This window comes from Neodiprion virginianus, chromosome 1 (genome assembly GCF_021901495.1).
Source record: "Neodiprion virginianus isolate iyNeoVirg1 chromosome 1, iyNeoVirg1.1, whole genome shotgun sequence".
Taxonomy (NCBI): domain Eukaryota; kingdom Metazoa; phylum Arthropoda; class Insecta; order Hymenoptera; family Diprionidae; genus Neodiprion; species Neodiprion virginianus.
The window spans coordinates 32,530,318-32,551,065 of NC_060877.1; the positions used below are offsets into that span (position 1 = coordinate 32,530,318).

The following is a 20,748-nucleotide window of genomic DNA, read 5'->3' on the forward strand; positions in this document are numbered from 1 at the left end:
TGGTGGACTCATTTTCACGGTAAAATATACGGTTCGCTAGTTTCATCCTTTTTCCCACCCGTCACGTTCTTCTCACGATTAGCATTATTCAGTCAAGGCACAACGAGTTACTCAAGTAACTCGGGAACAAAAACCCTCGTTGACTCCAATTACACGTACGTGTTTGTGGCTTTTGTATCTAGCGCGGTATTGGACAATCTTGGGTTGAAGTTCTAAATTAAATAGTAAACAGTGACCAATTGTCCTTGCTCGAGATATAGAGTGTGGGTGTATTTCTAATACGTTCCCATTTTCTGATCCTTTTATTTGTTCACGTCAAAGCCATACCACGCAGGCCGAAAAATTTAACAGTTGGAGGTAAAATCATGAGTCACGTCGTACCAAAAGCACGCGTGATCATCGTAAAACATTTCGATATTGAATTTGCGTCCAAGCGGCATGCTGGGAAGTGATAAAGGAAGTAATTCACCGTATAGTGGTTTGAAAACACAACGGTGTATGAATTTTGAATTTATTCGTTCTGATAAACACGTGAACCGAATTCAAGGGCATGGAATAAATGAGTACTTGTTGTCTCACTAATTTATCGAATCGCTTCAGGTGCAGCCAGCCACCGATATAGCTGACCGATTGTTGTTAAACAACGCTCGCTCAATCGAAACCTAATGACTCACGTGTGCGGTACATCCTCAACTAAATTAGCCAGTATCAAAAACTGAAAGCAACGAATCAGAGCACGGATGATTCGATAATACGTTACTGGAGCCACCATTTGCGAATATTGACGTTCGGTAGAGATACGATTGTACGTATGCGGTGAAGTGGGTGAGAGAGTCGTTGTTAAAATGGCGTCTAGGTGTGACTAGACTAATGCGAATAATCGTTAGATGCGCGTTAGCAAGAAGAAAGCCTTTTCACGGTCAGAAACCGAAAGTGTGCAGAGCCTCGCTTGGCACTCTCGTCTAATCTACGGGGGTTGCTACTCGTTCGCTAATATCCTGGACTACCGATATTATTCTGTTTTTTTGACGCGTGAAGGTGATAAAATAGCCAAATCACCGTGATTCTCGACTATGGGAAATGCCGATTGTGTCACGATCCATTTCGAAAAAAGGACTGACAGTTGATGGGTGAAGAGAGGGAAAAGAAAACGATGCGTAGAAAAAACTATTTGTTCCCTGAAATTTTAGGATTCGGAGTTGAGAAATTTTAAGCACCGTTCTAATTACGCGTATATGTAATCTAATTATAGATATGTCATGACGCAAATGTAGATCGTCATGCTCTGAGCTTCGTGAACTTCGTGAGCTTCGTCTTCTTTACAAATTGTCTGAAAGGAACGATATTCTGTGGTAATTCAAGTCCCCATGCTTGTCGTGTTTCTCGTTTTTCGTTTTTATGTATTATTTTTTCTCCGGCTTATCTTTTTGCGTGAAACTTCTACGTTTATATGACAGTCCCGATCTAATTGGGCTATTTTCTCACCAATTTATGAAATATCCGTAAGTGACGTTATTATTTGGGTTATCTGGCGGTATTATTGTTCGAGAATTCTACCCGCAAGATGTCCTCTCATATCTCGTTTGAGCAAAAACCAACAGTGAGGTCCAAAAGAACCATGAGTTTTCCTACAGGATAGAAATGTACGGACAAAGGATGTCACCCAAAGAAGAGGGATAAGGTATCTGAGTAAAAAAGTTTTCCAAGTTGACATTTTATGTTTGCAGCAATAGAACTTGATATTGTAGACATATGATATGGTGAATTGTAACGTGAGAGCTAAGAGAGGTCATTCCCAATAATGGAATTTATTATAATTGCGGTTATTACCGGCTAGTGCGTGTAACGAAACCTTGATTTCTTTCTGTCATTGTGAAGGAAAAATCTTACATTTGTAAGGATCGTAATGGGAGGGTTAAAACCCAAGGTGTCAAAATTTCGAATCTACTATTAAACCGAGGGCTGTGAGATTTCTAACAGAGAATTTAATTACTCTAAATCTGCGGGGCTACGAAAAGGTAATTTTGGAACAATGGAACCTTAGAAAACCCTGGAAACGGTATTTCCTCATGCGGTGCCGGACTAAGCGAGTTTAAAACGATGACCTGCAACAGGGCGAGTACGAAGTGCAGCGCATTGACAAAGCACGGCAGTTTTAGAGACTGCACGGACGATACTGGAGGATGAATCGGCTTACACAATATAACAGTGTCCTAGATGTCCAAAGATTCTCTCGAATCTCTCGAGAAACGACAATCGAGGATCTTACGGATCGGTCAGCGTACTGAAGCCGTGTAACTCAACGACATGAATTTCCCTTCAGACTCCCAATGCCCATTGCGAAAATCGATTCATCTAACTGACAACGTGTCCGGTGACTAGAGAACGAATTCTCATCCCAGAGCATACGAGTCACCAAAAACGTAGACAAATGTCTTGGGACGCGATGCGGTGTGTCAGAAGTAACCGAGCATTTGCACGTCAAACATTCACCCTGTAGCCTCGGTAAATATATGCGCAGGCATATTAAAATTCAAATCTGAATATCATATCACCGCCCTAGAGAGCATATGGAACTGTCACTGACAGGTTATACAAATCACGTCACAATCAACTTTTTAGACGTGGAACGAATCCGCTGACGACTTTCCCTGCAGACGAACATATCATTTGAAGCGCTCTCGAGGTGAGATCGAATGCTGAGAGATTGTGCCAGGGATTGATTACCAATTTTGAGTGGATCAAATTGATTCATTGTTGGCATTGTTCCGTGACTGTTGAAATGGCTCCTGAATTCGAGCTGGTACCGTTTGGTCACAAGCTGCAAGCTGACTCTTGCTCTTTCAACAAATTAAATTCCACAACCGTGAAAATTTGGAATCGCCTGCCTATCTGTTGCGAAATTGGTTAGATTGAGTACAATTTTATCGGTGAGCGTGGGGAGGATTATAACTGCGGAAAACACACGTTGCTATTAAAATAATGTTAAAAGTCCGTTTTTTCCGTGGCTCATTTCGCGGACGTTAACGGTTTGATAACTTTTTAGGCTCTGTAACGGGCAGAAGGTGCCCAATAATCGAGAAAGGACGACCTGTTGTTGAGATTACCGATAAAGTTTCGTTCGTTCAAAATTGGGAGAACAGTTCGTATGTGAAGTTCTCGTGAAGTCGCAAACGTGAGGGTATAATTTGACGTGCAAGGTCCTTTGTGAAGTAGCATAACACAGCTGCCTTTCGTAAAGCTCGCCCTCTTCGCCCAGGGCTTGGATTTACGGGCCTGGAGAAACGAGTACCATTGTGAGTCTGTGAACAGCATAAGATAGCAGCAAACCACCTTTAGCAATTAACATTCGAAAGCCTAGATTATCCAGATGGTAGCCATGGCTTCGGCTTTGTGTCGGCTAGGCGCACCCCTGGCGGGTATGGTTTGGTACAGGCTAATGGTAATGCGATAAAGCGACCGCACACTGTCTGCGATACATATTAAGTTATACCTAACTCAAGAAGTGAGACGACCGCGCGTCTAGTCCAGAAACAACAATTACTTATCTGGCCGAATATGGATTTACATAAACCTGGAAAGACCGGAATTGGACGCGAAAGGATTCGAAGCGTATTATTCTTCCAAGTTCCTCTGGAATCAAGTTTCTGTCTTGTTATGACCAACGTGAATGGTTTCGCAGATCCTTTGCTCTTCTCGATGGCTTCTAAACCGAATAACTATCTAAGATTTTATGATCCTTCATGTGGTTTTTACGTTACTTTGGATTAATAATGATAATAATGGTGATGATGATGATGATGATGATGAGAACGACGATGACAACAAGAAGATCAACGATAATGACAATAATAACGACAATGACAATGATAACAGCAACAATAATATTCACCACCAAACCAGCCATATTGCTTAATAGCGTATATGATTGCCTAAGTTTGGCGTAGTTGAAGAGGTGCCTTGGTGGATTTCAACGTAGACGTATATTTCTCCAAGTATCGAAGTCCGCGTATCTCAGACGTGGAAAAGGGCTTAACAGTACCATTTTATACGCAATTCTGAACAAAAACACTGCAATACATTTTCATCCGACCAGACAGAAATAACGAAATGGCATGAACTCTACGAATTTACAATTGCGATTTTGCAGAAACCATGCCATTTCTTTATGTCTGCATCAAATGAAAGTATATTAGAGTATTTTTGCTTGGAATTGCATATGAAATGGGTCTGTGAAACCCTTCTCCACGTTTGAGATACGTGGGCTTGGATATTTGGAGATATTCATATACGAAAACGTCGAAACGGACTATGACACACCCTCCTGAAAATCCTGATCCTAATTCTTACTCTAATTAGAATTGCTTCCCGAAGCACGAATTCTCGGTACATCATTGACGGCTCATTTGTAGTTTATCCTTCAGCTCGCTGGGTGAAAAATTGAAAAATATCAAAAAATAAACTAGACCGATCAGTTCCAATCCTCGGTGCATGCATTTGATGAATTGTTTAATGGCAATACAGCTCTGACAATGAAACAAAGACAATATGTTTACAGGACTCTGTTATATGCGCCAAAGTGCAGGTACAAGTTTTGCACACGCGTACACGAGGTTGAGAATATTAAGGGGCAATCTACACACTTGTTTAACGCATTGCAGGTATGCTGTGCACGTACGACTGCGTGAAATGATGGATATTTTCATCAACGATATTTATTTGATTTACTCGATCGATTATTGTGTGATTGTAAGTCGAATTCTGGCTCGTGACTTGCCATCGTTGCTGAACCATTATGAGTGATCAATATTTTGCTAGAAGCCACCTAACATGCCCACCACTGCGATGAGTGTAAAGGAATTTTTAAACAGCCGCTTGCCATTGATCATAGATCATGCCGGTAAGCCTCGCTCATCTTCCAAAGTTACGACTCGATGGTAATTTTGCGACAATTTATCTTGATTATTACATTTGATCTGTCATCATTTTCGCTCTTTCACTCACTCGAGTATATTAGCTACAGAGCTCCAAGCTGAGTACACCGGTAATTTGCATATTTTTCGAGAGTGGACGAACTGGAATATTCCCATACATCACTGCGAGAAATCATAGATCAATCAATTTGTCATTGCAGCCGGCAGCGCGGTATTCGTTTGTACGAACGCGCGTAACGTAGGAGGAAATAAAACTATGAAAATAAACTTCATCGAACCAGGTTTAAAAATAGCTGGTGCGTTGCGGCCAAGCTTTGAGCAGATTAGCCTCCGGTGGAAGATGAAATTTATAAAAAATTCATCCGGCCTAACTCGCGTTGTATGGATTAGTTACAAAACAAATGAAACCGCTGTACCAAATGAATTATTTTATTCCTTGTTTCTATTTACTCAAGGTGGTTTCGGCGTGTCGAAAATCTGTTGTGACCTGTGACAGCAACGCGTCAGGATCCGTTTCAGAAACCAAATATACCACAACGTATGAATTGAACGAGAAACTCGGCCTGAATATCATTTGAGACAAATATTTGCAGCCGGTTCTGGCTGCGGTCACCGTTCGTATGTGTGCATAAACGCGAATAAGGTCGAGTAGGATACGGCGCAAACCTTGCCGGCTTGTAATAACTAACGATAAGTGTATCTTCAAGCTGGCAAATTTTTCTCCCCGTTCTATCTAGACGCAAGTTGCATGTGCAGAGATAAATAAACGCGTTGCATACATTGTGTATAAATATGTACGTAAATTTGCCGACGCGTTAATCCTCGTAAACCTGAGTATCACGCGCAGAGCAAAGAGAGCCGGTTAGCAAACAAGCAAGCGTAAACGCCGAGCTCTGACGAGTCTTAAACTCGACCCAAGATCTGGATGCCAAGCTTCGATCTTTGATTCTTCGCGAAAGCTGCGCAGCGAGAAAAAATTTACCGAGTAAATATGGCGAGCTTGTAATTATTCACGCCTAAGACACCGAACAGAATGTCAGTCGCTAATCTCAAGCCCGAGAAATGCCCGGTAGTGTTGAAACGGAGTCGGAGACACCCTGAAAAGCAGCTAAAGTCCAAATTAGGTATCCCGAGTAAAAAATCTCTGAAGAACCAGTGTCAGGCTTAAGGGTTAAAAAAATTATTATACTTAGGAGGGCTTTGTAAAAGGGTGTTGAACGTAACAAGGTTCAGTTTTAGTCTGCATCCAGGTCCGAGAGTTTTACCACCTGGCAGGCTGCTCCGAGGTACAAGGGTAAAAAAATAAAGTGAGAAAACCAGCGACCCTTGGTCTCTCTCATCGAGTACGAGGTTCATCCTTCATTCGGGAAAAACAACAGAATAGGCACCGAAAGCAGACAGGAATCAATTATTTCCATCGATGGTAAATAAAGTTTACAACAAAGCATTTTATAATTGCAATTATGTACGGTCTGCGTGCCAAGAAAGGGACTCGCTTGCTGTCTGAGTAGATTTCCAAGAATTTTATACCCCAAAAGCAAAGTTTTGAAGGTTATCGGCTCCGACTGTATCCGAAATCAGTAAGCGCTGGATAAATCCCTCGATTCAAAGACTCTTATTATAGATGGGACTTTTCAACAAAAAGCTACGGCGGGACTTGAAACCGAGTACAATAGGTAGTTTGCGATTCGTGGTCTAGAATACTTTTCAATTACGTACACGATAAGCTGCCTGTGGAAAACTTGATCAATTATCAAGGAATTCTAGAAGCAGAGGAATGAAATCTTGCTAAAAAATACATGCAACGAAGTTCGCTCTTCACACTTACGCAACGTAACGAGTTATTTCTTGACATTTTTTCGCGTGCAGATGCGGCGACAAAAACTCGCAATGATGATCCGGCAGTTAGAAGAGCAAAGAATTTCCTGAAAAATCTTGAGGCGTAGAGAGAGAGAGAGAGAGAAAAGCGTTTATTCAGAATGTCCTGGGGCAAGGTACCCCCTAAGGACAACAATACATTACAATGTTGAACTCTCGATAGAACGTAAAGAACAGAAACATGTAACAGAGTGAGGAACATTTAAATTAAATTAAATCTTAAAATTAAAAAAAATTAAAAAAAGAGGCAGAGTACGAGAGCAAGTACGTGCTTGGAATTTGAAAATTCTACTTACTACTCTCCTCAAAATTTAGTTAGCATTCCTTCGGCTCAAGAGCTGTAGAATTCCATCGAGCCGGCATTATTCGCGCCAAAAATTCTGCAAATGCGCCGCCTCAAGCACATTATACCACTCACGAGTGGTTGAATCTTTGTGGATACAAAATGCGGAAGTGTTGCCGCAACGCGCAGGCCAAACTTGCGGTTCTGAATGTTCTTTGAAGTCTTTCACGTACGAGCTTAATATCGACGGGATCTTGTGAAGAACCCGCAGGCATTCACCGGAAGCATTCGAAACATTCCAAGTACGATCCCTGAAAAAAGAAATCGGGCGAAAGTTTTCCCTCCTGTTTACTCGTCCCTTGATATTTCTGGTTCTCCGTGTTTACTCATACGGAAACCTTTTGAATTTAGATGATATAAATTCATCCGTCGGTTTCACGCGAAAGCTCGCCTGAACTCGTAAAGGAGTTTACGCTGAGTTTTACTTCATTTTAACCAAGGGTTTACGCATTGAGAATTTGAAACGAAGAGATGATAGGTAGGTCAATATCACCAGCTGCAAACGAGGAGTCCGGAGCCAAGAAAAAACTATTAAAACTTGTTCATATTTTCGAGTCACGCCGAATTTTTTCGCGCCTCTAATATCAGTAAATTAGAATTTGATATTTTTTTATTTTTTTGAGAAAATTCATCCACGTATTTCGGAGAAGAATTTTTAGCCGTAAAACGGTTTGAGATAACGTTACAAAGTTGAACAAAACCTTTGCTCCTGTTGCGGATTGAGCGCCAATGTGCAGGGAAAAATATTTTACGTGCAGATCGAAGTTGCGAAACGTGAAACGAATCGTGACGTCAAAATTAAATTAGATGGAGAGAACGCGAGGAAAATTCGATATCCTGGAGAAAGTACAGGAAGCAGGGCTTCAAGTGGGCCATAACATTTATTATCCGAGTTCCCATGAAGGGACCCATTATATTGGAAGCAAAAATTTATCGGGCGTCTACGCGATGCGAACAGGTGTCGCTAACAGTTTTTCATATCAAGACAAGGTTCTCGTCGCAGGATATCTCGCTCTGAATTCTGCTAGCGAGTTCCAACTTTTGCGCGGATGTCTGGCAGGCACGCCTTATTAATGTGTTCCAACGCATCTGGCTCGTGTTTAACACGCGGTCTGCACGAGATGTTTGTTAATCCGTAACTTCGCGCGCTTTACCGTTGAACTTCTCAGACCTCTCTCATTGCAAAGTATTTAACGATCTCGTTTCGCAGACCAGGGATATGACGCACATGCCGCTGCTCACACATCGAAAATCCAAATGGTGCAAAGGACACCGATTCGTCTCTCGGAATCTCGTTTTGTTCTCTGGGCCTCCCTTCGTTTTTGGCGTCATTTTAACGACCGAGTTTTATACCGACAATGGCGCGGGATTGCACGGAGAAAGCACCTTATCAGCGATATCTGGTTATCTTCATTGCCATGCGCTGGGTTGTATCGTAGGTGATCGTAGAGATATATCCGACTCGAGTGTAAGGAAATGTGGGCCATGGTGCTTTATGACATACTTGGGTATAATTACGCTGCACGGATAACAAGCCTTTGCTCCGAACCCGCTTTTTATTTCACCCGCGCAATTCGTACGCCTACTTCTTACATCACGCGAGATTTGCCGCCGCGTAAGATTGTATAATTAATCTGAACAGCAAATACGATTAAACGCAAATATTTCCTGCAGCCTGACTTATTCCTGCCCGGCAAAGCTTGTCGTATATCGCGTAGGCACGTATACGGTGTTGTTAGCAGGTATAATAATCCGAATTTTAACAAGTCGTGCGAGAAATGTGAATACGATTAAACTCACTCGCATGATATCTTGATCACTAATTTTCTTTTACAAGCTAAGTTTTGTACAATTCCTGAAGCTCATTTGTACGGAATCACGCAAACGCATGCCTTTTTCACCCGGTGTGGATTGGATTATTTATAAACGGAAATACGACCGCGGGTAGATAAGCAAGAATTCATAAGGCGTGGGCGTTTCTTGATTAATGCGTGACGCGGCCGAATTTCAACAAAAATCTTTACCCAAAGTAAAACAGCCGCAGTTATACCTTGTACGAATGACCGCGTGGGCGAGTGATCGGAGCGACGTTTTATGTACCTCTAAATGCACTCAAGTCCGACGATATTCCAGGCTTGCACTACGGCGATGAGGCCTCGATCAGCCGTGTGTGGTTAGATAAAGCTCGACTCACGGAGTGACTTCTCCGCGTTGTTGATACAGCCGACGCCGTGGGCGAGTGAATGCACCTTTTGGAGAGTCGACCGATAACGTGGACGGAGATACGAAACGTTCCTCTTTAAAGCTGGACCTACGCATCTGGTGTTTGTATGTACAGACATAACGTATATGTAGATACGGATGTAAATCCACAGGTAGATTGTTCTGAGCCGAAACTTTCTCCGCCTGCTTAGGAATTCGGTTCGTAATCTTAACTCACTGAAAAAACGGAGGACGCGATATCGCGGGATGTAAGTAAGGTAACTTCGTTGTAAACGCTGTTCCATCGCTTAAGAACCACGCTTTGCCGCCTTCTTTTACGGTTTTGTTGCGACATCACTTCGAAGTTCAATGAAAATATCTAAGGATATTAAGTACGTGATATACGGTATCTACATTATACCCGATTTCAAGTCTTGCACTTTATAATAAAACCAGTTATAGGGGACACGTCTCTGATCGATGAGAACTCGTACAGACGTGGAAGAATTCTTCGCATCGAGTACTTCGCTCACAGCGGCTTAAAGTAGAGGTATCAACGTAGAGAGTTTGTAGGTACTGAAAATAGCGACGATTTGCGATAAGACCGCCGTTTCGTAAACTCGTCTGCGATCTGTTTTGAGCCGCGTTAAATGCACCAAAGAATAATGTCGATTCACGTAATCTCGAAGGCTTTAAGTTGCTTCCTGATGGGAGTAATCCCATTCAGAGGAAATACTGAAATAGCTGTGGTAATGAAAAATGAGAAGCAAGTATACGGCGATGCACGTTAGTGGAGGTCTCTTTCCGCGAAAGTTTTACTGAAAAACATTTTCATTCAATATGTAAAAACTGATTCTACTAATTAGTTTTTATTTTCGCCAACTTTAATGATTCTGTTTATTTCACGATCTCGGTCTACACGCTTAAGCTTCAAAATACTAAGAAAATGGCAGTAGTTTGTTGCGCGGGTCAGTGTGAGATGTAAATGGGGTGCTGGACGAAGTTGCGAGTCTCTGTGGAACGTTTCTCAAGTTCGTGACAAAGCGAGGTGATCTTTTTGCCAGATAAGAACAGTCCGAGACAGGAGGTAAACATCAATTCGTCAGGGGGAGAAGAGAGTGAGATTACACGTTATGCAAACATGTCTGCAATCCGTTTCAGGTGTAGAAAATAAGAGAAAAGTTAAACAATAGTTTGCTTTAAGTTTAAAACTTCGAGGGAAGCTCGTTCGTGCAAAAATCTAAAGCCACGTTCGAAGGGCGAAGGCACATCGGTACCTCGACCGAAGAATCCACCCTACAACTGTGACACCGTTAAACAGTTTAATGAGTTTGGAAAGTTGGACTTTGCAGAAGGTTTTGTCGACAATGGTTATTGTAGTGGGGAGAAGTCGATGCAATTTCAGATCATGGGTGCAAATATCACGCCGAACAATGCCTGCGAAGACAATGGATTTCATCAAATATCCGCAGGATGGAAATAAATAGGCTTAACGGAAATTACACTGAGCTATATATATATAGATATATATATATATATAGATATATAGATATGGCGACTGATTGAAATTTCAAATTACCTCATACACCGTAGGTAAGGAAACTCAGCTTTTGTAAGTTCGCGGTAAACGATCGGATCGACAATATTCGTTTAGATTTTTTTATTGGCAAAATTCCAAGCAGGTTCAATTTATTTTGACGAACGGTTCAATCTGAATGTCCTGAAACTTTCCTCATTTCATCTTCAAACTTTTGGCGGAAATTCAACGTCCTAAAATTTCTCATCACCAATTTCATGAATCGTTTCATTTAAAAGGCGCCCCGAAATTTCGCCGGGTTCTGCAGTTAGTTGTGAACGCCGACGAATCAGGGCCAAAATATGGATTCAGTAGCGTTGTAACCGTTACCTGAAGAAACCTCGTCTCATTGTCAGAAGCACTCACCGACTCAAACGAAGGTGGTAGAAGCAGTGCGATATTTATTCCGGCTTCTCGGTCATCGGAAGTCGAAGGTAATTGTACAGAAGTAAACTAAGTTCCATTTTTCATGTGAATTCCTTCGTTGGCGGAAGGTTCCGACTCCAGTGTAGGATGAATTTCAATTGTTAGCGTCTTTAGGTATTCGCACAGAAGAAGCCTTTCGAATACAAGCACAGGATATTCCGATGAAAATTCTTTCAACGAAAATAATACCGCGTTTTTCGAAGTTGGCACCTACCGATTTTTGACACCTTCAAACCGGATAATCTCTTTCGTCTCTTTACCTTCCTTTGCTTCATACACAGAAGAGTATGCATAGTATAGAGTCAGCCGTAACTTTTCTGTAGCATGGAAATTGCCCCATTATTCGTGAAGGCGAGCTAGTTTTTGTGCCCAGTATACTTTTTACCGGTATGCCCGAGAAAAGCTGGATTTATTTTTTTTTAGTTTTTCTTTTTTAATACGCCAAAATAAACTCTTCATACCCCACCAGCCGTGAAAGATAGGTTTTGCGATAAAAAACAGACGATCGTCCCACGGCGAATCGACCATTTCGTTTTTATTCGATTTGCTCTATGACAGGTGTATTATTATTTCACGAGAAGATACCGAAGAAACGTTTTTAACGCATAGAGGCATTCTGCACGGTCGATTTTACACGTGACAAGTTAAATATTATAACCGGAGTGCCGGTCAGAGAAGATAATATCAAGACAAGTCTACTTCTCAGTTTCTTTAACAGGATTATCGCGATCACGTGTCCGCTACAATTATCACCTCCAAAAGGCTTAGCAGCCGTCACGACGTCTTAGGTGTGTATCAACCTACGTGAGACAGTGTTAATTTTTCCTACTAATCTCTTGCGAACGACCAAAATACTTCGTACATTATGTATTCGCAAGCAGTTACAGGTATCCACTGTCATTCGTGCGGAATGGGAACATATGAACTACATATTTACCTTTTCTGTTACGTGGTCGTTTCGTTCTCAGATCACTTCCTTGGACTATAATTGTACGAACGACGGTATTTCCTTCTATTTCAGTCAGTGAGTGCGGATGGAAAAATTATCACAACAATATTTATCGAAACATTGATTCTTCTCACGACGAAGAAAATTGAAATAAACATGGACGTTCTGTAACGTTGAGTGACGATGAGGCTTTGCAAAGAGGGAGCATAAGAATTACGTTAAACAACGTACGTTGATAAAAGCTTGAATTGGGAATATTTGCCATTTTCTGCAGACAGCTTGAGCGTTTGGGAGAAAAATGATGCCGGAAATGTGTAACAACGGGTCTCGCATTTTATTTGACGCAATCCATCATGTGATTGTTTGATTTATACGTTACTTTTCTCATTTTGCCCGAATGAATTTTACCGTAGCTTAATATTCATTATCGTTATTTATGTCGTAGATAATGCACACAAAAATCTTGCGTACAAACTTGCGATTTGTAGCAGTGGTATTTAATATTAAAATTTAATTGCCAAAATTATACAGCTTCTGAAACGTGTCGTCAAAAATTGAATAGCAGAATGAATAGAACGTGTATATATATACATATATACATATTTCTGAAGCCATGTCGATGGATCGTTGCGTTTCGAAACTCGCGTATGATTGCCTATCGGAAATATAATACATATACCTACAGCGGATGCAATACTCGATTCGAATCACGTCTGCAATCAGAATTTCGATATGCTGTCGGTACGCGATGTCATCGGATTAACTGACCGTGGTCAACGCAATTGACAGCATAAGATAGAGCCAATAAATAAGCCACGCGGCTGACCGTGTAGTCAGAAATATCTTGACGGTGAAGGATTATTTTTCATTATTTGATTTTTAACCGTTAATTCGGAATTAATTATAAAGCATGTTCCGTTTAATTCATACCTCGACGCTTTTTTCACGACGCCGTAGGTGGTTTTGAGTCATGCAGGCATCGCTGATCCTGCGGAACGTACACCACTGCCAAATTGGACGTAATACGTGTTTGATCCCGCCATCGCAGGGGTATAGGTATATTTTTCTGTTTGCACGGATAATTTGAATTACATTGCGTTATAACCAGCTTACGTCGGCGTAGCAGGCCGGGAGAGTTGCGAACAATAATTACGCCCTTACGTATGCGGAGAAAAGTGCCTTCGTTAAAATTACCCAGCAAGAGTTCCACACCGTCGAACAGCTGCGATGAAAAAGAAGAGAAAGATTCCATTCTCAAATTAGAAATGTATGCGTGGTCACGTGTGTTAGAAACTTTATGCTCTCTCATTACTGATTCGAATACTGTGAATTTACCATTTTTTATACGCACGACAATTTTTACTTTTCGTTCAAGCTTTTGTCTTGCAATACCTATCAAATTGTGATCGCGCTTGATTTTGACGCCAAAATTATTACCAGGTAATTAGTGGAAGGTCAATAATAATAGGAGCACGTAAAATGGGAACTTGTATAGAAATTTATTTCAATTCAAAGCTGCGTACATACGTCGAATTTTAATTTTCGTAATCACCGACGTCCATCAATTTCATTGTACCTACAATATTCAATCAGCTCGAGCGGTCAAGGACACGTGTCACACGAAATGCTGGCCCTTGATTGGGATATGAAAATTTGGCCATTCAGCTTATGGCGTAATTCCGCATGAATATGTGATCAAATCATCGAGCAAGAACAGTCCTGGTGATGTGATCATCCGGCGAGTGTTTGGCCGTTATTTTTTTTAGCTTGGAAATTCTATCCAATAATTTCCACAGAATCCGATTCGTGCGTATAACGCAAACATAACTAATTATGACTGATTCAAGGTGAATTTTTATTTTCAGTTACCTCTGTATCGAGAGAAATTTTCACTTGCCGTTACTACGCAGTCCTATGCTTTACTACTACTTTCATTTTTTATTCCAATTGAAAAATGTAATTCTGGAAAAATATAATAAATTAGTTTCGTAGCTGTAAATTTTTTTTCTTTTTATTTTGAATGCCTATCTACTGGATGAGAATGTACAAATTGTTACTTTATTTGGAGATATTGGAAAAATAATGATAATATTAGGAGTTCAGTTTTAATCAAGTTCTAAATTGAAAAATTCCTAAAAGAGTTACGTCGCAACTAGCGGGGCGAGGAGGGGGGGGGGGGGGGGGGGGGGAGGGAGGCGAAACCGATCAAATTTATGTGACGTCATTTAGGGATGACCCATTTTAATTATGGTCATTGTTATTATTTTCTTGTAAATGTCGAAAAAATTTGACGTTGGTGCAACGATAAATTGATGTCAAGTCCTCATTTACAAGTATTGGCAACTTTAATCGCGAAAATTAATCAGATGTACTTCGTTTTCTTGCAAAATGAGATTTTTCTCAGTGCGTTAAGGCTGAAAAATGATAAATTTACAAATTTACAACGTACAACTGCAGGGACTGTTGTTTTGTAAATTAAAGACTACGACAAACGTCGGATAAGAATCATAGCGATCTGATACGAATTGTTTTTTCCCATGGATCTGAGATGTCGAGTAAGGATTCCCTGGAACAGGATCAAGTTTAGCAAGTAGTAGCGATCGGAATATGGTCAGACAGCGTAACGCGCGGCCCACGAATGGAGGGGAGGGCAGCGGCAGGCCGGATTGTAGGAAACAATTTGTATCAGGTCAGTTTAACCGCGATAAAGAAGCTTTCCTATCTCTGCACGGCAAGAACGAACATCACATACGGTGCTCGCGGGTCCGACAGTGAGCTGGTTAGCAAGTTGATCGAGGCGCGCAGCCGCGTTTGCCAAATGGCAGGGGGAGGGGGATGAACCGGGGTTGAAAGTATCGGCGTCGGAAGCAGCAAGTGGCATTGATAACACCGCCGTCGATATCGACGTGACCGGACGATTACAGCTGCGAGAAAAATTCAAGTTCGAGGTTACGGGGAAGCGCTGCTCCGACTGTGAGGCCAAAAGCGATCCGCGCGCCTCGTTTGCGCGCGAATAAGCGAGAAGCAACGCGCACTGTTCGCCGCTCAGGTCGGCGGCATTCCGGCGCGAATCTCCGGGTGGCGCGGTTCTCGAATCGCTTCGACTTCCAGACCGGCCCAGAAGAGAATCCGCGAGATTGATCCCGACACGCGTCGTCGCTCGATCGGGGATCGTCTTCGCCATGCTTTTCGCCCGGTTTTCGAGGCAGACAGGATCCTGGTGACCGAGTCGCTGTTCCTTCAAGCTCCGTTTCAACCGATCCTAGTTTGGGACTGACTCCCGAAGGGGTGACGACGGGTCCGAAGTCCCGTTGATCACTGATCTTGCAGGACTCGATCAGTCGCTGAATTCGCGCAGTGGAGGGGAATGCAAATTTTGAACTGAGCGCGTGAGCAGCGGATCATACGCTAAGAGGAAACCGTGTGAATCGCTTTGTTGCACGTAGTCCGTTGAGTGAACAAGACGTACGAAGAAAATAATGAATTCGAATCCGACAGTGTTGAATGTGAAGTGATGAACTGCTTAGGAACAATTATCGACCGTTACTCATATTCGACGACTGTGCGGCAACGGTGTAAAAATAGGAAAAAGATTGCCTATTGATAACGGCGCGAGAATAATCAAGTATAGGGAGAAGCTTCGGTCGACCTCTTTTCAAAGCTCATTGAGCGAGGCTCAAAGGATTATCAACCCCCGGCTGGGATTTTATGGATCTCGTTCGAAGAATGAGAGTTTCGGCATCTCGCGTCGTGACGAAGGCGACAACGTTGAGTGGTACTTGTAGAGGTTGATACAAATACTATGAAACATGATTTCGAAAGTGAAATCCCACGAAATGTCCCTCGTCGTTCCAGCAGCTGGCAGGTGTCTCATCGCAGTTATCGTCTGCTAATTTGACTAGTGAGTGATCGTCTCGGACCGCCGAATTCGAGACTAATAATACCCGAGAGACTCGATGAAGATTAGTCCGGTATCTCGGGTCCCAGGTGGAATTCTTACCAACGTTGACGAGCTATTTCCATCCGCGATTTAATCAGGCCGTTGGACAATGTCGAAAATAATTTCCAAAGACTATGCAGAGTGTCGTTGAGTGCGAAACTTTGCTGATTGTGATCGGTATTTGTGTATAATATACAGATTTTGTGCTGCGTAAGGTGTCGGGATAGTTCGATAATCGTCTGCGTGGAAAGAAGCACAGTTTTTTGGTAACCGTTGATCGAAGAAGAGTGAACGAACTCTCTGAGAAGGGGCAGTGAAAGGAGGGATTTTTGAGCAACGGTTCGAAGCTGAAAACAAGACGCTCGTATGATGAGAAAACATTGACATGTGTGAGAATATACGGTGTCAATTAGACGTGGCTGATATTGTGATCGCTGCTGGTTATGCGAAATTAACGGTCATGTGCTAACTGGGTAAGTTACCGTTCGTTACAGTCAATTTGGAAAAAAGGTTTTTAACGGGAAGTTGCGTCCGAAGAATTTGCTTCAAACATCGTAGCCCGCAACTTTTAGGTATTTAACTTTTACAATTCTCTTGTACGGAGTACATATCGAAAAACCTGAAAAAAGTTCAAATCTACGGTTTAATCTTATACCACGAGCCTGTGAATCTGGTAACCTAATCAGGCAGCGAAACGATCGTAAAAAAAGTTTCAAGCACAGCAACGCAGTAAAAAAGTTTCTGGCCTACAGTTCATAAAAATCAGAGCTTTCAACGAGATTTGAAGAAAAGATGCTGATTCCTCGATTCCGCTGATTCATTTCAATCAAAATTAGCATATTCGGCTGCTAGATTCAACTTCATCCCTAGCCGACACGTTATACCAACACAGAAAAAGCACTGCGAAATAAATATGCACCAAGTTCAAGTACCGTATCTAATTATTGGACGAAATTTGTGTACCAGGGGCGTAATTAGCAATAATTCAACAGGGTTCACCCGGCCAAAAGGTAGTTCCAGCTTGTCGACTTTTTTCCTTGTTGTGGTCGTAAGGGGAGAATCCGAGTTCCTGCCGTGTGCTCAGCTTCTTCCTACAATACCTCAGGGACCGGAACATAATCATTCCTTGGTGCTCGGTACACCTGAGCAAAATTGGCCCAGTCGCATTTTTATTGCAGGTCATAAATGATGACGTACTGAAGCAACCTGGGAACTTCTTCACCAGCAAAATTGCCGTGATATCTCTCGTGCAATTTCGTACCCAATTTATGTACCCTGGATCAGTTCAACGCGCGTGATTTTCATCCCGCAGTGCCAGGGATCGATCGGTAGTTGACAACAAAGTTTTTAATCAGTTTAGAGGATCTCTAGGCGCCGGATAATCAAGCGTCCATACCGTAATTCCATTACCTATCTTTGTACTCAACGTACGAGTACATTCACTGTTCACATTCGTGCCCTAGAAGTTAATTTATAGTCTCTCTGTGTTTGGCGGTCTGCTGTTTATTCGCAAACGTATACCAAGCTCCTTGATTTCGGTGAATGGGTAATCGGGAATACGTAGAGATGAAGCGTTCTTGAATCCTGTTTATATTTACCCACGTAAATGAGTATACCAGACCCATGGATGTAAGTAGAGTTTCAGCCTATTTGTTCGTGAAATATCGTCTAGCCAGTCGTCTAACAATAAGTCGTTTATCACGAATTTCTTCCCTCGACACCCCGGATGCTTATTGATTTATCTTTTGTTTCGCGTAAAGTCGAATTATATTGTTTACCAATGAAGAACGGCGGTCCAGCGGTTGAGCAAAACGAGTGGACGGTAAAAACGTGGCTATTGAATTTGTTTACGCTCACTTTTAACTCGGCTGAAATTTATTAGTTAGGTTTGAAATTTTGGCGAAGTTGCGAAAACATCGAGGATCCAATTAAACATGGATCTTGGGCAATTTTTGTGGTTCTTGGGAAATTAGGCTAACGTTGATATTTGTGCAAAAATCAGCAATTCGGAACCAGCTTGTACTTTGGTTATGCCTAATGATGCGCATACGAATTACCCTAATCATACGGATTTGGTGATGCGGCTTTATTTCATCTAACGTAAGATCGGTTTCATTCCATCTCGATAAACCTTCGGTCATTCATCTTGAGATGATGGACGTAAGACCTCGAATCTTAGGTGACCGAATATGAAGTCGTTTGTATGTTAAACTACAGGATTTTATGGCTATAAAAACATGATAGGTAATTTCGTGACAGGCGGACTTCGAAGACTTCTAGTTTTTTCGTGATTCTCGTTCTTAAAATTTACAATGTACGACGAATAATAATCATTTGAATCAGTTCAGGCTTGCTTGAATTGCTACTCAATAATTGACGATAACTGAATAATATAATTTGGGGGGCTTGAATGTTTCTATCCGGCGTTCGCTGCTTGACGACAAATTATCATACATCTGTGTACACACGCTTCGGCAAATATTCTTCCAAAGCAATCTTGATTCAGATTATTCCTTCAGCTCTGAAAAAACATGTTAAAGTGACGTATTACGCTACATGTGTATAGCAGATATACTTTATTTAACATGTCATCTACCGAGAAATTATCCGGATCAAATGTCATCTTCATTTTCCCTCAAATCTCAAGTTTTTAATTTTTTTTTCCGTCTCATATATTGTTGTTTAGTGTACTAAAAAACTATGCATCGCGGCACACCTTAATCCTTGTTAACTTGATCGATGTATAATCATTATTGTTTCGAAGGCTCATTTCTTTTTTCTTTTAGTAAATATCGTGCGTAATCGATATGCCGTAGGTGAAATATTGCTTGTCACTCAGGAATGGAAGAGCGAATTTATCCGTAAGTAACAATTGATTATCAATTCGTCGGTGTCGTGTTTTTATTCCTCGTTGCGTTTCATCTCTCCCCACGAATCGTGCGAAATGTGAAAAATGTTTTTGGTAACGCTGTCGTTCTAATTATCTTCTTTATCTTTTATTTACCTCGTTTTTCAACAATATTTAACTGGCCACCGTGATTTCTGATATTGACAGCAGGCAAGATTGATTTTATAATCGGATGTGAACCAGGGGACTCCGGGTTATAGTGCGTACAACATTTTTTTTCCACTTCTTTTTACCCTTTGGCCATATCGCGGTCTGAGTGGTTGCACGTTGGACGCACGGTGATTTTCGTATAAGCTATAATTTCGTCTCATACACTAAAGTCGAGCTTCGATGATTTTTGAACTAGTAAAAAGCTCGCTGTAAGTGACGCGCTGTAATGGAAATCCGCGACGGGTGCTTTTTCGCAAATACAAATCTGTGAGTTGGAGTGAAAATTGCGAGCTCCCATTCTCATTGCCGACGCTGATTCATTCGACCGTGAATTTTCCCCCACCTCCACCTCTAAAATTCTAATTCAAACTCCTTTGTGTTCTAGCGTGAAATTTTCTCTTGTGGTTCACAGCCGACGTTCAGCCTGTACAGCTTTAATTTACAGTCAGATTGTATCGTGAAAATTTACGTTCTATAGTTACTTTCTCAGAGAAATATTAAGCATAAGGAATGCCAAGAGAAAGCTTTTTTTCTACATGAAATCGCAGTCAAGGGTAAACAGTGTCGTATACGCAGTCTACTTTCAATTACTTGACGCGAAAAAAAAAAAGAAAAGAAAATTAAACCTGCTGCATACCTGATTCTAACGCGATCAGCATAATAACAGAGAGCAGAGAGTTCAGTGGGTTCCAAATTTTGCGTATCAATTATGAGACTCGCACAATATTTACATATTTTTTGTTTTATTCGCAGCAGCGGATTTACAGAGTCGTCAATCACGCCTGAGACGTGCATTTGAATTTCTAATGTCCGAAGCCGTATCTTCGTTCGTTGAAACGGAGGAGTCATAGCTTCTCGTAAATTTACTGTAACGATGACAATTTTTCGGGTTCAACTTGACAAAAAATTACACGTATCATCTGGACTGTCCGCATTCGTTATCTCGTATATCTACACACCTACATATGTATAACTTTTATTTCACTCTCCCACGATCAATCTCGTGACACGAAACATCGAGAGGTGAGGTAGCCATTCGCGCCATGTGTTTCAGAGATCGTTTAGAGTCCTGCCGCTAACGATTGCCAACTTTTCAAAAAACTTTCGTAAAATCGTTTAAGCAAATTGCCAGAAGCATCTGATCTAGCTGCGAAAAATTTTCAGTTTGCCATGTTTGTGCAAAATACAAGCATATCGTGAAATTCCGGTGCTCGGCGTTGTTCGGTGAATTGTGAATATTGGGTGGACAAGACGCGGTGAAGTGTGCGGATAATTTTTTTTTTCTTCGTCTTCATTTCGAGGTGAGAAAAGCACTGAAGTCACCATGGAGCTTTTTGTGTTCAATGGGCCGTTGGCGCATCGCAATGACGGGTGCACATTAGTGAATACTTAGCTTCCCAAAGTTCAGGGCAAATTGTTGTTTTCTCAGAAGTTAATCACAA

At 41.6% G+C, this 20,748-nt stretch overlaps 1 protein-coding gene across 2 annotated transcripts in view; it reads left to right on the plus strand.

Moving 5' to 3' along the window:
• The window catches only part of LOC124310446 (RYamide receptor-like), a 53,902-nt gene that overhangs the window by 3,033 nt on the left and 30,121 nt on the right, over nt 1-20,748 (plus strand). The gene's annotated exons all lie outside the window — the stretch shown is intronic.